Source organism: Chionomys nivalis, chromosome 1, assembly GCF_950005125.1.
Source record: "Chionomys nivalis chromosome 1, mChiNiv1.1, whole genome shotgun sequence".
NCBI classification, from domain to species: domain Eukaryota; kingdom Metazoa; phylum Chordata; class Mammalia; order Rodentia; family Cricetidae; genus Chionomys; species Chionomys nivalis.
In genome coordinates this window covers 94635452-94648683 of record NC_080086.1, presented here as the reverse complement: position 1 = coordinate 94648683, position 13232 = coordinate 94635452, and the positions used below count along the sequence as shown (strand labels likewise).

Below are 13232 nucleotides of genomic sequence, written 5' to 3'. Positions count from 1 at the left end.
GAACAAGACACATGCCTCAAAGTATAATTAATGTAGTATGAAATAGTGCCACTCCTTGTAAAGTATCGTGCCTAAAAGAAAACAGCTCCAAACCCAAACTTTAAGAAAGTAACAAATCCAGAATATAGCGGTAAGGGAGAAAATAACTGAGTTCACTAATAAACCCACAAAACGAAAAATTCCAAACTGGGGGAGAGAAACCAACTATTATGTAGACATAAGGCTTTACTATCACATTTTATTTTAAGGTGTTACATCTGTTTATGCAGTGAAACATTTGTTTAATGATGTAAAAATGTGTTATATCTCTTTATGTTGCATTTGTTTGGCTCTGTGAGGCTGTGTTACTCTAAAACACCTGACTGGTCTAATAAAGAGCTGAAAGACCAACAGCAAGGCAAGAGAAAGGATAGATGGGGCTGGTAGGTAGAGAGAAAAATGGAAGGACAAAAAGAGCAAGAGCAGGAGGAAAACAAGATGGGAAGGATGGGGGGAGGGGGGATTTGCCTCTTGCAAACAGCTGCATTAATAGAACTATTTACCCACCAATGCTTAACTGAACAATCCAAGCTTAACAGAAAAAAGAATGGTTTAATGGTAACAAAAGCCCATGGACTTTTTAAAAACGTTATTAAAGTTAGATGTTCTAATACAACATCCACTATATCAAGAAAAATACCAAATATGCCCTGTCAGGACTGTCTGCCCATGGCAGTCCATTTTCCTAACAAGTGTAACAATGTACTGTGAAACATTGAACTTTAGAGTGTGTCCTGTGTGTGGCATAAAATGGTGAGTCAGTGGAGTTGAGGATTGTGAGCAGTTTATGTGAGGTCTTGGGGAAGACTTGCCAAGTTTGAGGCTGGAACATCACTTGGAGTAAGTTCAAAGAGAAACAACACATGGCTCTTTTGGGTACGTGAACACAATGTATGACTCCTCAGAGTTTGGGTACATGTTTTAAGAATTGAAATGTCTGTGTACTTTACTCCTCAACCAATAAATTCTCCGATGTGAAAGAGTTAAAAAAAATGATTTTTCTTTCAAAAATTTCAATGTGCATCTTTGGGGGTCAGGGCAAATTAACTATGTAGGGTTTCATAAAACCCAGAATGGTTTCAAATTAACTATATAGGCAAAAAGGATCCTGAACTCCTGATCTTCCTGACTCCACTTTCAAAGTACTGGGTTTACAGGCAAATGTCACACCACCAGGCTCAGAATATTATTTAATCACTTCTTTCAAATAAGCTCCTGTTCAGTACATGTTCAGAGTATGTTGTTCTCTGACACCCAGCAGCTCTTTTGTAAGCTCTGAGAACATGCTTAATCAGTCAACGGGGATCACCCATTATAGACTTTAACACAGTCCCACCACAGCCTTTTCTGTCTATGCGCTGTGTTATGTGGGAGCTGTCTGTACTTGCTAGTACATATGTGTAGGCCAGAGGCAGATATGAGTTATCTTGCCACTCCAGCTTTATATACTGAGACAAGGCAAGAGCTGAACTTCAAGTCTTAAAGTTTATCAATTCAGTCAAGCTGTCTGGACAATGAATTTCAGTAATAGGCTTGTTTCCACCCATGCTTGGCTTGTTATGTGGGGTGTCCAGGAATCCAAAGCCAGGCACTTTACTGAGCCAGTTCTCCATCTCCCATCATAACTTTTACATAAATGTTAACACAGAAATCCCAATAGCAATTTTCAAGACAACTTAAAAGAAAAAAAATGAATGTCTTTATATGTATACTAGCTCTTCCAAATAGGCTAAATAAAATATTGATCTAATATTATAATAGTTTTTAAGTTTATAACAACTCTGTTAACAGTTAAAAGCTTTAAATATTCTAATTCATGAAATAGTATAAAATATACGGTCTGTACAAATCTTTGAATTAAATAAAGGAGTCTTTCAGATAATGATAAATTGCAATTTCTCAGACATTCAAGTAAACTATGAATTGTTGATTATTTACTTCTCACCAACTAAATTTCAGTGAGATGAAACAATCGAATACCCTAAACTCTGGAGGCTGCAGAGACGGCTCAGCAATTAACAGCACTCACTGACTGCTTTTCCAGAGGATCTGGATTCAATTCTCAGCACCAATATGGCAGTTCACAATTGTCTTTTACTCTAGTTCTGGGAGATCCAACACCTTCTGACTTCCCCAGGCACCAGTGCACAGACATACACACAGGCAAAACACCCATACACACATAAAAAAACACTTAAATTTTATGTTGTAATTTAAAAAAAACTTTAATAAAAACTTTTTAAAAGGAGGCAGATCTGTGATAAAAGATTCTTCAGTACAACTTAAATATAATTCTTTGTTCTTTAAAAAGAAAATTCTAGTACTAACAGAGGAAATACAAAAACAAAAAACAAATTGGGCATAGTGGTACATGTCTTTAATCCCAGAAATAGGAAGGCAGAGAGGCAGGCAGATCACCCTGGTCTACAGAGCTGAGTTACGGGACAGCCAGGGCTACACAAAGAAACCCTGTCCCGAAAATCAAAACAAACAAATTAGTGATATTTTGTTTATGTTTTAACAAATAAAGCTTGCCGGAAGATCAGAGTACAGAGCTAAGCCACTAGAGGCCAGGGAGTGGTCGCACTAACCTTTAATCCCAGGATTTAGGAGACAGGGGCTGAGGGATGTCTGTTAATTCAAGGCCACCCTGGGCTACACAGATTGAATCTGTGAAGAGAAACAGAACTCACACAAAGGTGATCCCCAGCACTTGGGATTCCATGCCTTTAGTCCCAGCACTAGGGAGGTGGAGACAGGTGCAGTTTGAGGTTTGGTGGAGACAGATGCAGTCTGGGGACAGGATCGTTCCTTCAATCTAAGCACTGGGAGAGATAAAAGAACTCTAGTGGCTGGCCTCTCTGCTTCTCTGATCTGCAGGCAAGCTTTACTTGTTAATACATTAACAAAATATCACTACAAACAAAAAAACAGCAAAGTAGTTATTGAATAATAAGACTAGTAATAAGACCAGCAAATAAATTCTAAATTGATTAACTTTTAACCATTTAAGATTTTTTTTAAAGGGCCTACTGTAAAGCCTAATGACCAGAATTCATACTTAGAACCCATATTGTAGAAAGAGAAAACTCAAAGTTGAATGAACGGTCGCACGCGCACACACACACCCAGAGTGAAATTTTTTAAAAAATTTATAGAAAAATATATCAGGTATACCCTTCAATATCCAAAATATAACTCTGCTTCCTGAAAACACATGCAATGTGACAAGGCAGCAGCCTGCTACTGCAGACATGCCTTCCCTCAATAATGATCCCCTCAAACTTCGGCTATAGGTTCTGATAATGGTCCAGGGGCCTGTGATTGTCACAAAGATCTATATGATGATTTTGAATGGGTTTGTAACATGTTAGGAGCTCCATTACATGCCATCTGAAATGCCTCAAGATTCCTACAAATTCTTCAGATCGTGCCCTTGAAAGAGAAAGCCCCATTTCCAACTGCCTACCAAGAAAGACAATGACAGCTTGAACACACTAGTTGGGGCAAGTAAAGGACGGCTTTTCTAAGTCAAATTTGGAATGTAAAGGGATTCATGGGTAGATCTTGGCTTTGAGCTAACAGTGTAAGCACCTTTCTGTTTACCCAAAGAATATCACATAATCATCTAATAGACTGTTTATGCTTTGATGTACTGCATTTCACCATATGTTGAACTGTAGCTGTAAATACTGGCCCCATAGTAAGAATTTCTCTTTGCCTCCCCATCTTCATTCTTGAGGAAGAGTTCAAATGTGCTAGCACAAAACCCAAGGAAAGAAATTATTTCCACATATAGAAAAATAGTTTATGTTCAAAATAGTTTTTCTAAAAAACTATTGTTTTTAGAAAAGAATTACTTATTTCTCATTTTAGTACATACACTTCTGTAACTTTGTTCAGGAATAGTAGTTTTTGACTTGACTCTTAATATTCAGACTAGACTGGTTTACTGATTTCCTAAAATTACCATTTGGAAAATTAACATGAAATAATATTTCACAGGGGAAAAAGAAATCATACCTAGGGGCTGGAGAGATGGCTCAGTGGTTAAGAGCACTGACTGCTTCTTTCAGAGGACCCAGGTTCAATTCCCAGCACCCACATGGCAGCTCACAACTGTCTGTAATTCCAGTTCCAGGGGATCTGACACCTTCATACCAATGCACATAAAATAAAGTTAAATAAATAATATGTTTAAAAAAAAAAGAAATTATACCTATTCCCTGGAGTCAACCTTATCTCCTAGCATTACCATTTAAAGGACTATTTCTTTTTTTTTTTTTTTTTTTTTTTTTTGGTTTTTCGAGACAGGGTTTCTCTGTGGTTTTGGAGCCTGTCCTGGAACTAGCTCTGTAGACCAGGCTGGTCTCGAACTCACAGAGATCCGCCTGCCTCTGCCTCCCAAGTGCTGGGATTAAAGGCGTGCGCCACCACCGCCCAGCAAAGGACTATTTCTTAGAGAAGGGATAGAACTGTTAACAGGTAGTGTCTTCGATGAAATTCCAGTAATATTTTTCCCTAATCAATCTCAAGGACAGGTTACATGCCAAAATCCAAATACAACAGAGAAAGCAATTACGTAACAATTTTAGGCTGGCTCCAGGATGGTACTTAGTTTAAATCTTCCTGAACCATAATCCTGGGTGTCCAAAGTCTAAACAAATATCCAAATTAGATGACTTCATTATGGTGATCTCGAGGTATTCCATTCATAACTACTGTCAGTTCTCTCCCAGCAGAGTCATTATATGTAAATCTCTCTAACTGAAAAATAGTTCATCTATCTCTTGATAATATTAGGTTCTCTAAATCTTTATTCGTATCACCATTATTATGTGTGTACATGACAAGAATGTGTGGATGCCTCTATCACAACGCTCATGTGGAGGTCAGAGGACAACTTGACAGTCAGTTCTCTCCTTCAACCTTTTCATTGGTTATGGGGAACAACTTAGATTTGTCAGGCTTCCAAGAAAAATATCTTTACTAAGTCATCTCACTGGCCCTAACTTCTTTATTCTTTTCAGATTCAACTATACTTATGCAAAGCTTTTCCTGACCACTGTATTCTTTACCTTAGAGGCCACAGTCACTTTTGTAAGATCACTTCTATGACAGTTAACATACTGCACTAAAATCCCGAGTTAACCCTTTCTCTACAGTATAAATTCCTTAAGAATATGAATCACTGATAACCAACATCTAAAGACCAACTTAGAATCCTCAAACAAATGTGCTTCTGATAATATACCTTAATGAAAAGAGTACATTCAGAAAACAAATATACTTATTTTCAACTTTCCTTGAATATTTCTCAATAAGAATTCCAATTTAAAAGTGGCAATTTATTTTTAGCAAGAGCTTAAGAGTACTCCTCTTCTGGTGGTGTAGAAGCCACAGAATTTAAAATTAAAGCATTTGTCTCTATTCTTTGAAAATCAATTGTAACTGTGCTTCAGTCAAAAGGTCCAAGCCAGGCACAGCAATTTACCTATAATCCCAGCAACTTGTTAAGAGTCTCAGGGGGTTCCAGACTAACCTAGGCTACATAAGATTCTATTCTTACCCTCTACCCTACTCTACCCCATCCACACACCCAAAATACAAGAAAACATCTGTAAGAAAAAAACTAGACCCATTGTCTAACTTTAGAACTTGATGCAATACTATGACTAAAGATACAGATGTTGGCCTCCTCCGGAGGGAAGGCTCAGCCGTTAAAGGCTAGGCTCACAACCAAAAATATAAGAGTTCAGTTCCCAGCACCCACAGCTGTCCCTCCAGGTACCATTAAAAAAAAAAAAATCAGATTTTACTACAGAAATAGTCTTGCATTTAATCACAAAAGTACAGATAAAATAGTTCAAGGAGCGCATACCTGCCGGGCGGTGGTGGCACACGCCTTTAATCCCAGCACTCGGAAGGCAGAGGCAGGCGGATCTCTGGGAGTTCGAGGCCAGCCTGGTCTACAAGAGCTAGTTCCGGGACAGGCACCAAAGCTACAGAGAAACCCTGTCTCGAAAAACCAAAAAAAAAAAAGAAAAAGCACATACCTGTATCTAATTTTTAGAGACATGGTTTTTCTGTGTAGCCCTGGCTATCCTGGAACTTGCTCTGTAGACCAGACTAGCCTGGAAAGCTGAGATACATCTACCTCTGCCTCCCTAGTGCTTGGATTGAAGGCGTGCACCATCACTACCTAGTGTATCTAATTTTTCTGATAGTTAACAAGTCATATAATTCAGCCTATTGTTTCTTTACTTACAATTTTGACTGCCTATTACAGGGCTATAGATTCATTCTGTCTCTAAATTTAACTTAGTTGTACTGTCTGAATAAAACCACTGTACCTTAATTAAGGCTTAGTTAAAACCAATTTTTTAATCTTAACTAAGGTATCTCTAGTTAGTCTTTTGGAAATTGTGCCAAAGGGATACAGAGATGTCAGTAAAGTACTTAAGAGTGAGAACCTGAGTTCAGATTCCCCAAAACCTACATAAAACCAGTTCCCCAATGGTGAATGGAAAATGGAAACAAGAGAAACCACTAAAGCTCCAGCAAACCTGTTGTGCAATGGCAAACAAGAGACCCCCCCACAATTGCAACATGGTTGAGTAAGAACCATACCCAATGTTATCCTCTGATCTCCATACATGTACGATGCCCATTCATTTCTGTGCTCAACACTTGAACATACAAAGAAAAGAACTTGCTACTTTTGGTAAGTCAACTACAACAGAAATCAGGCTTTTCGGTTTTTTTTGTTTTTGTTTTTCGACACAGGGTTTCTCTGAAGCTTTGGAGACTGTCCTGGAACTAGCTCTTGTAGACCAGGCTGGCCTCTAACTCACAAAGATCCACCTGCCTCTGCCTTCCGAGTGCTGGGGTTAAAGGAGTGCACCACCACCGCCCGGCTTTTTTTTTTTAAGGACTATAAATACAGAAATAATACTCTCCTACTTTCCCAATCCCATTCACATTATGTATTTGTTGGGCATCAGTTACATCTTTTATTATTTTCAAGGATAGCCAAAGACACTGTGACACAATATTGCCATCTATGAACTTCATACTCACACAAAGTATTTCATACTGTTTTTAAGTGAGTTTAGGGTTTTATGTTTAAATGCATCCATAAGTATTCTTGATGGCATGCATCAGAAGGGCCAAGAGTTGGACATGACTAACAGGCAGTGCTGAGTAGACAGATATCTTGGTCTTGTAGTATATCATAACAGCCTAGCACACTAAATCCTTTCCAGGAAACAAATTTGGGGGTAAGGAAGATCAGTGTAGAGCCCAAGCACATCCTTTGCCAGAAAGTAGGTGATAATGATCTTGTTTCTTCCTGTCCCACTTGCAGTCAATTAAATATAATGACATCCTTTTACATTTGATATTGCTTTTCTGTAATTGGTTGCTAGTATGACAGGCACATCAGATGGACACATCTGGATTTTTTCAGTACTCTAAAGCCTTTTATCCTTCCACAAAAAAAAAACATAAGAGAAGTCAAAGTAAGTGACATGGATTAAGACTACAGTATCTAAACTTGGCAGAATGGGGCTAACTAAAGAAACCATCCTTTTGTTTGAACAGTCAAATCACTTTAAATTTCTTAAGCCATTTTAGACCCCAAAAAGGAGTCATACAAGCCTCAAACAAAACTACTCATTTAAAAAGTCAATGAAATACAAGTGTCCATAATTCAATTAAAATTTAAAGGGACTCTCTGTAAGGTGATACTTGTTAACTAGGCAAATCCTAAATTTGCATTTATAAATAAGTTAAATCTCTTGGAATATATTGGAAGAAAAAAAATATCACCTCATCTCTAAATATACTATTTCCTGAAAAGTTAAGAAAAACCCTGTTACCTACCTATATAATTCTAGTGTTCCACACACCAGAAAGGTCTGAAAATAGTTTTAAGTTCACATTTCAACCACAAAGCAGGAATTCGTAAAAAACTGACTTGTCGATATAACACTACTATCAGACCATTATAGTTTGAACATTTTTCTACTGCACCAGAATTCAGAACTTACTGAACTGAGAGGCAAGGTAGACTGATGGTAGTTCGACAATCTCTATTACTGATAGAGTTATGCTGGAAGGTGTAGTTTTAACCTAAACACAGTCACAGGTAGCATTAGACAACTACTGTCCTCTCCTATAGAAACAAGTGTCTGTTCTGGTTGGTCTCCTGAGGTTGAACACATTTTCTGCAGGGGCACACTCGCAGGAAAACAAGGGTTCAGCATAGCCTTTAATTTCCTATTACAATTCACCTAACAGACAAACAAGGAGAAAAGACAGTAAGTGTAAGCCAGTTTTCACACCTTCTTAAAAATATGAAATAAGATATCTATTTAATGTCACAAGCTATTACACACCTACAAATGCAATCTTTTTATTAACCTGTTAGTAAAATGGTCTCAAGCTGTGAACGACTGCTAAATCAGATAAAGTCATGTGAGATTTGAGTATTTAAATACTGTAGTTCAGATAAATATAGGTTTTACAAATATAAAAATTACAAGTTCCCTGTTAGAGAAACTCAATGAAATTCCAAATTAGGAGCTATGAAGATGTTGAGAACAAGAAACACAAACTAACTTCAAATTATGATGAGCATACATAAAAAGAAGGCAGGGTATGTACCTGGGTGGTAGAGCACTCACCTTAGTGTGCACAAGGTCCTAAATTCCAACAACACTATTGTCTACACAAACACACACACACAGAGGCAGTTTTTGTTGACGAGAAGATTGGTTCTGGTTGTGATACCTGGCCTAAATCACTTACTATTTCTGATAACTTGGACAAATAACATACTTAAAAGACAAATTATCTCTTAACACTAGAAAGATTAATAAGCAAATATAAAAGTTACAAAAAAAGAAAAATCCATGTTTTTTGTACCCTTATTAATAAGTTACTTTAAAATCTTGGACAGACAAGGCAGTAAGTAGAAGCCTGCTTAAAGCAAAATAACCCGAGTTCCATCCCCCGGAACCACATGGTGGGAGGAAAGGACTGACACCCACACTTTGTCCTCTGACCTCCATATGCATGCCACAAACACAGGGACAAAATGTTACATAGAAATGTAGTATGATTTCTAAGAAAAAGTTATTTTAAAATCTCAGTAAATGCTGAATCACCTAAAAGAACATTGAACTCAAGACAAAGAAAATTTCATTAAAAACTTAACAACTTAGATTGTCTGAAAAATGCTTAAAAGTGCACACGGCAAACCCACTTAAGGTAAATCAGCTAGATTGGGACACAAAATAAGAAAAATAAAACAAAAACCTTGGATATTGTAGCAAGTTTCTGAAATACAAAAAGTTACTGTAACTTCTGTGTCGAAGAGCTGTGCTACAACAAAACTTAATTTCCCTGGAAATTAATTTTAAAGACATTCTTGCAAAAAAAGAGCATGCCGTCAATTATTTGACTGTTCACACGACGTGAATCATTTATAAAAAGCAAGATCTTAGACTAGCAACAGAGGCTTATTATTAACCAATTAAAAATATCCATCTTTGTATTTTTAAACAGGATTCCTGGCTAGAATTTCCTATATCCTCCAATTCACCCGGTCACATGGTGAAGAGTCACGAATCTAAGCCATGAACAAGCTTTTAACATGCCAAGGTAACTTCTTAAAATTGCTTTCGTGACACACTGTATCCTTTCCAGGCACTAGAGCCTGTCAAGCATTTAAAAGCAGTTCCCCTAAAACCCTTACAGAAAAACCTTGGCCTCCAGATTTCTTAAAATCCGAAGCGCCGTCAAGGCATTTTGTCTTCTTGCACATAAAATGTCCGCAATCCATTCCCTTCCCCAAAAGTTCCAAGGTGTTACAGAATAAAGGCTAAGCTAAGAAAAAAGAGGGTTTCTAGAGCTGTGTTCTTGGAAAGAGGCACCAACTTTACACGTGTTTGGGCATCAACGCGACACAGTTTATTCCCTTCCAAATCTGCCCGGATTCACACGCAGAACTACGGCTCAAAGACTTTCAAGTCGCCCCTGTGGCCTTCGGCTTTGGAGTTGCACACTCTTCGGGGTACCGAGAGATGTTCCCCTAACAAAAACACCACGCTCCTTACTAAGGCACCTGAACCGGTCGAACCCCAGTCCCTGTTTTCTTTCACATCCGTAGCCGTCTGCCAAGGTTTTCCTGGACACTGGCAGACCTCGGAGACCCCCCTCCCCCGACCCTCACCACCCACCCCCTCCACCGCCTCCCCCCCCCCCATACACTCGTTTTTCATAAAACCACTCCTTTCCGCTTCACCCACTTGCAAGGCGCACGTTTCCCTGGCTCCACCGTGCTGCTTCCAGACTGTGGGACCCCAAGGGCTGAGGCTGGAAAGCAGACGGCTTCGGTCACTAGAGGCCGGCGAAGCGGCTCCGGCTGGGCCAGCCGGGGCGCAGGGCGCGGGAAGGAAGCGGGGGGGCGGGGGGGGGCAGCGAACTGCACCCCCCTCCCCCGCCGGCGCACACCCCCTTCCGGCTCCCCTCCCCCGGCATTGTGCGAGCCGGGCCCAGGCCGCAGCCCGCAGCCGACACCCGCCCAGGCCCGGCCTCTTCCCGCCCCGAGGCCTGCTCCCGTGGAGACCGCCACACAAAGCCCCGGAGCCGGCCCCCCGCCCCGCGGCGCCCACGGACGAGACGGAGCGAGCGCGGGCTGACTTACAGGGCTGCTGCGGCCGCGCTGCCTCAGCCGGGGGACACCGACCGTTGGGCACCGGCGGCGACGCTCTCGGCCGGTCGTCCTCCCCCTCCGCCTCCGGTGGCGGCGACGTCTTCTTTCTCCTCCTACCTCCCTCCCCCCCACCCCACCTCCTTCTTCTCCTCCCCCTCCTCCTCCGAACCACCGAAGTACCGAGGGTGAGGCACAGAGACTCACAACAACATGGCTGCCACCGCCGCCTCCCCTCCCCTCCCTCCCCCGCCCACCGGCCGCGCGCAAAGCACGGCGGGAGAAAGGGGAGGGGGACGAGCGCTCACCCAGACGCGGCGCCTCTCTGTGCAGTGCGTAGCTTCTCCCGCGCGGCGGGCGCGGGGGAACCGGCTGAGGCTCTGCGCGTGCGTACTTGGGTAGCGCTCTTCTGGCGCGTGCGGCCGCCATCAGGCGTGCATTTCCCTGGCCTTTTCCCTGGTGGGTTCAGAGCAAGGCTTCGCGATCGGCCGCTGGATCTCTGCTCCCGGGGCGGATCAACGCCGCGGATGATGCTGCAGACCCCTGCCTTTCTATTTGAGGCTTAATGTGTTCATCCTCCTCTTCCTCCCGGATATCTCATTGTTCTCCCCAGCCTGTCTGTGCAGGCACCGCTGCCCACGCCCCCAAACTTGGGGTGTCTGGCGCTTCACTTCCGCGATGCTGGCGCCTACAGGAGACCTTAATACAGGCCCCTACCGTTCACCGTCTAGCTCCCCTTTTATCCAGATGTTGGTGGTTTAGGAGTGAGAAATTGCACCCCGCAGATGTCTGTCTCCTGGCTAGTCTCATAGTGACTTCTCAGTGGGCAAGTGTTGCCAGCTACTGGGTAAGCACAAAGGAAACGGACCTGCTCCAAGTATCGGACTAGATGTTTTCTTGTCCCCAGTTTACAGAGGCCAGACCTGCCCTGGTGAGGCTGGCTTCCTTGAAATCTGCAGAGAATAACAATGACTCCAAAGATTTGGTCGCAGTCTTTGGGACCACTCCCTTCCCTATCACAGCTCTCTTGGAGACGTGGGCGGGCACGTGTGGGACGAGTTCTTGGCGTACCACTGATTTATTTTGATAATTTTTCATGTCAAAAATTTATTAAAAAGTCAAATGATTGGACATTTCTGTACTTAACAAATATTCAGGGCCTTGTAACTGCCTTGTTCTAATATGCCTTTTTTAGGCAGCTGTGAGTGCCACCAGGCCAGGGACTTTGTGTGTTTTGTTCTTGTAATGTCTCCTAGTGCCTGCTAAACACAGGAGCTCTTTGGGTTTTTATCCTTATAAAAACAAACTGGTGTTAAAATGTATCTTGTGTTGTGTTGCTTTGACAGAATACCAAATCGGGTAATTTATAAAGAAAAGAAAGTTACTTCTCAAGCTTCTGCAGAGTAGGAAGTTCAGGGCTATATTGCCATGCTCTGGCAAGATCCTTGGTGCTGTGTAATCCCATGGCGAAATGCCAAAGGACAATAGACCAGAAGAGGAGGGGCGGAGCTTGCTTTTATACTAACCCACTCTCAAGATAACATACTCCCTTAATAGTGATACTAATTCGTAAAGGAGAGTCCTTTGAACTAATCTCACCTATTTAAAAAAAAATGTATATTTCTGTTTTTGTTGGGGGGGGGAGGTGCACATGTTTGTGCCTGGCACTTGGAGACCAGAAGTTGATTGACATTGGATATCTGCCCCAATCGGTCTCCACCTTGTCTCTCCCTGAGCTTGGAGTTCACCAATTTGACAAGGCTGACTAGCCCGAGAGTCACAGGAATCCTGTCTCTGCCTGCCTGGCTCAGTGATTACAGATCGTTACCGCAATGCCCTTCTTTTGAATAGGTTCTGGAACGCAAACTCACATCCTTATACTTGTGTAGCAAGCATTTCACCACCAGAACCATCTCCCCAGGTCCCTAATCCCACCTCTTCTTAGGCTCCCACTTCTCAACACTGTTGTACTGCCTTTAAGATTCCACCCATAAATATTTAGAGACACATCCAGACCTCAGCCCCATTTAAGTCTTCACCTCTTACCCAAGTTTCAGGTTTCCACTTGAGTATCATTCTTGTCCCCAAACAGGCTAAGAACTGAAGTCATGCCAGGCTCTAAAGCTACAGAGAAACCCTGTCTCGAAAAGAAAAGAAAAGAAAAGAAAAGAAAAGGAAAAGAAAAGAAAGAAAATAGAATTGGGACGGAGACACTCCTCCCACTAGAAAGTCTCTTTGAGACTGGCTTAAGGGAGGATGGAGATGGAGAACCTCTTGAGTAGAGTTAATAGAGGAGTTGTAACAGTGTTTCTCTGCAGTGTGGATGTTCCCACTTGTTTAGGTACCTGGCTGACTGCCTAAGTACTTGGAATCTGAGAAACTTGCCATAAGAAACCTCTATAATGAATTATTATTGTTACTATTTCTCCTCCTCCTTGTCCTTCTTGCTAAAGTTGGATCCAGGGAGTTTCTGCTG

General features: G+C 41.7%; 1 protein-coding gene across 8 annotated transcripts in view; it reads right to left on the bottom strand.

Annotated features, from left to right (window-relative positions):
- The window catches only part of Pum2 (pumilio RNA binding family member 2), a 78455-nt gene extending 67582 nt beyond the window's left edge, over positions 1-10873 (bottom strand). For 6 of the 8 annotated variants that reach the window (XM_057763138.1, XM_057763154.1, XM_057763146.1 and 3 more), the window contains exon 1: positions 10751-10873. The gene's annotated coding sequence lies outside the window, so the exon portion shown is untranslated. The remainder of the gene's footprint in view (positions 1-10750) is intronic. The other 2 variants (XM_057763163.1, XM_057763170.1) reach the window with 1 other exon arrangement.
- Between the last annotated feature and the right edge of the window lie 2359 nt (positions 10874-13232).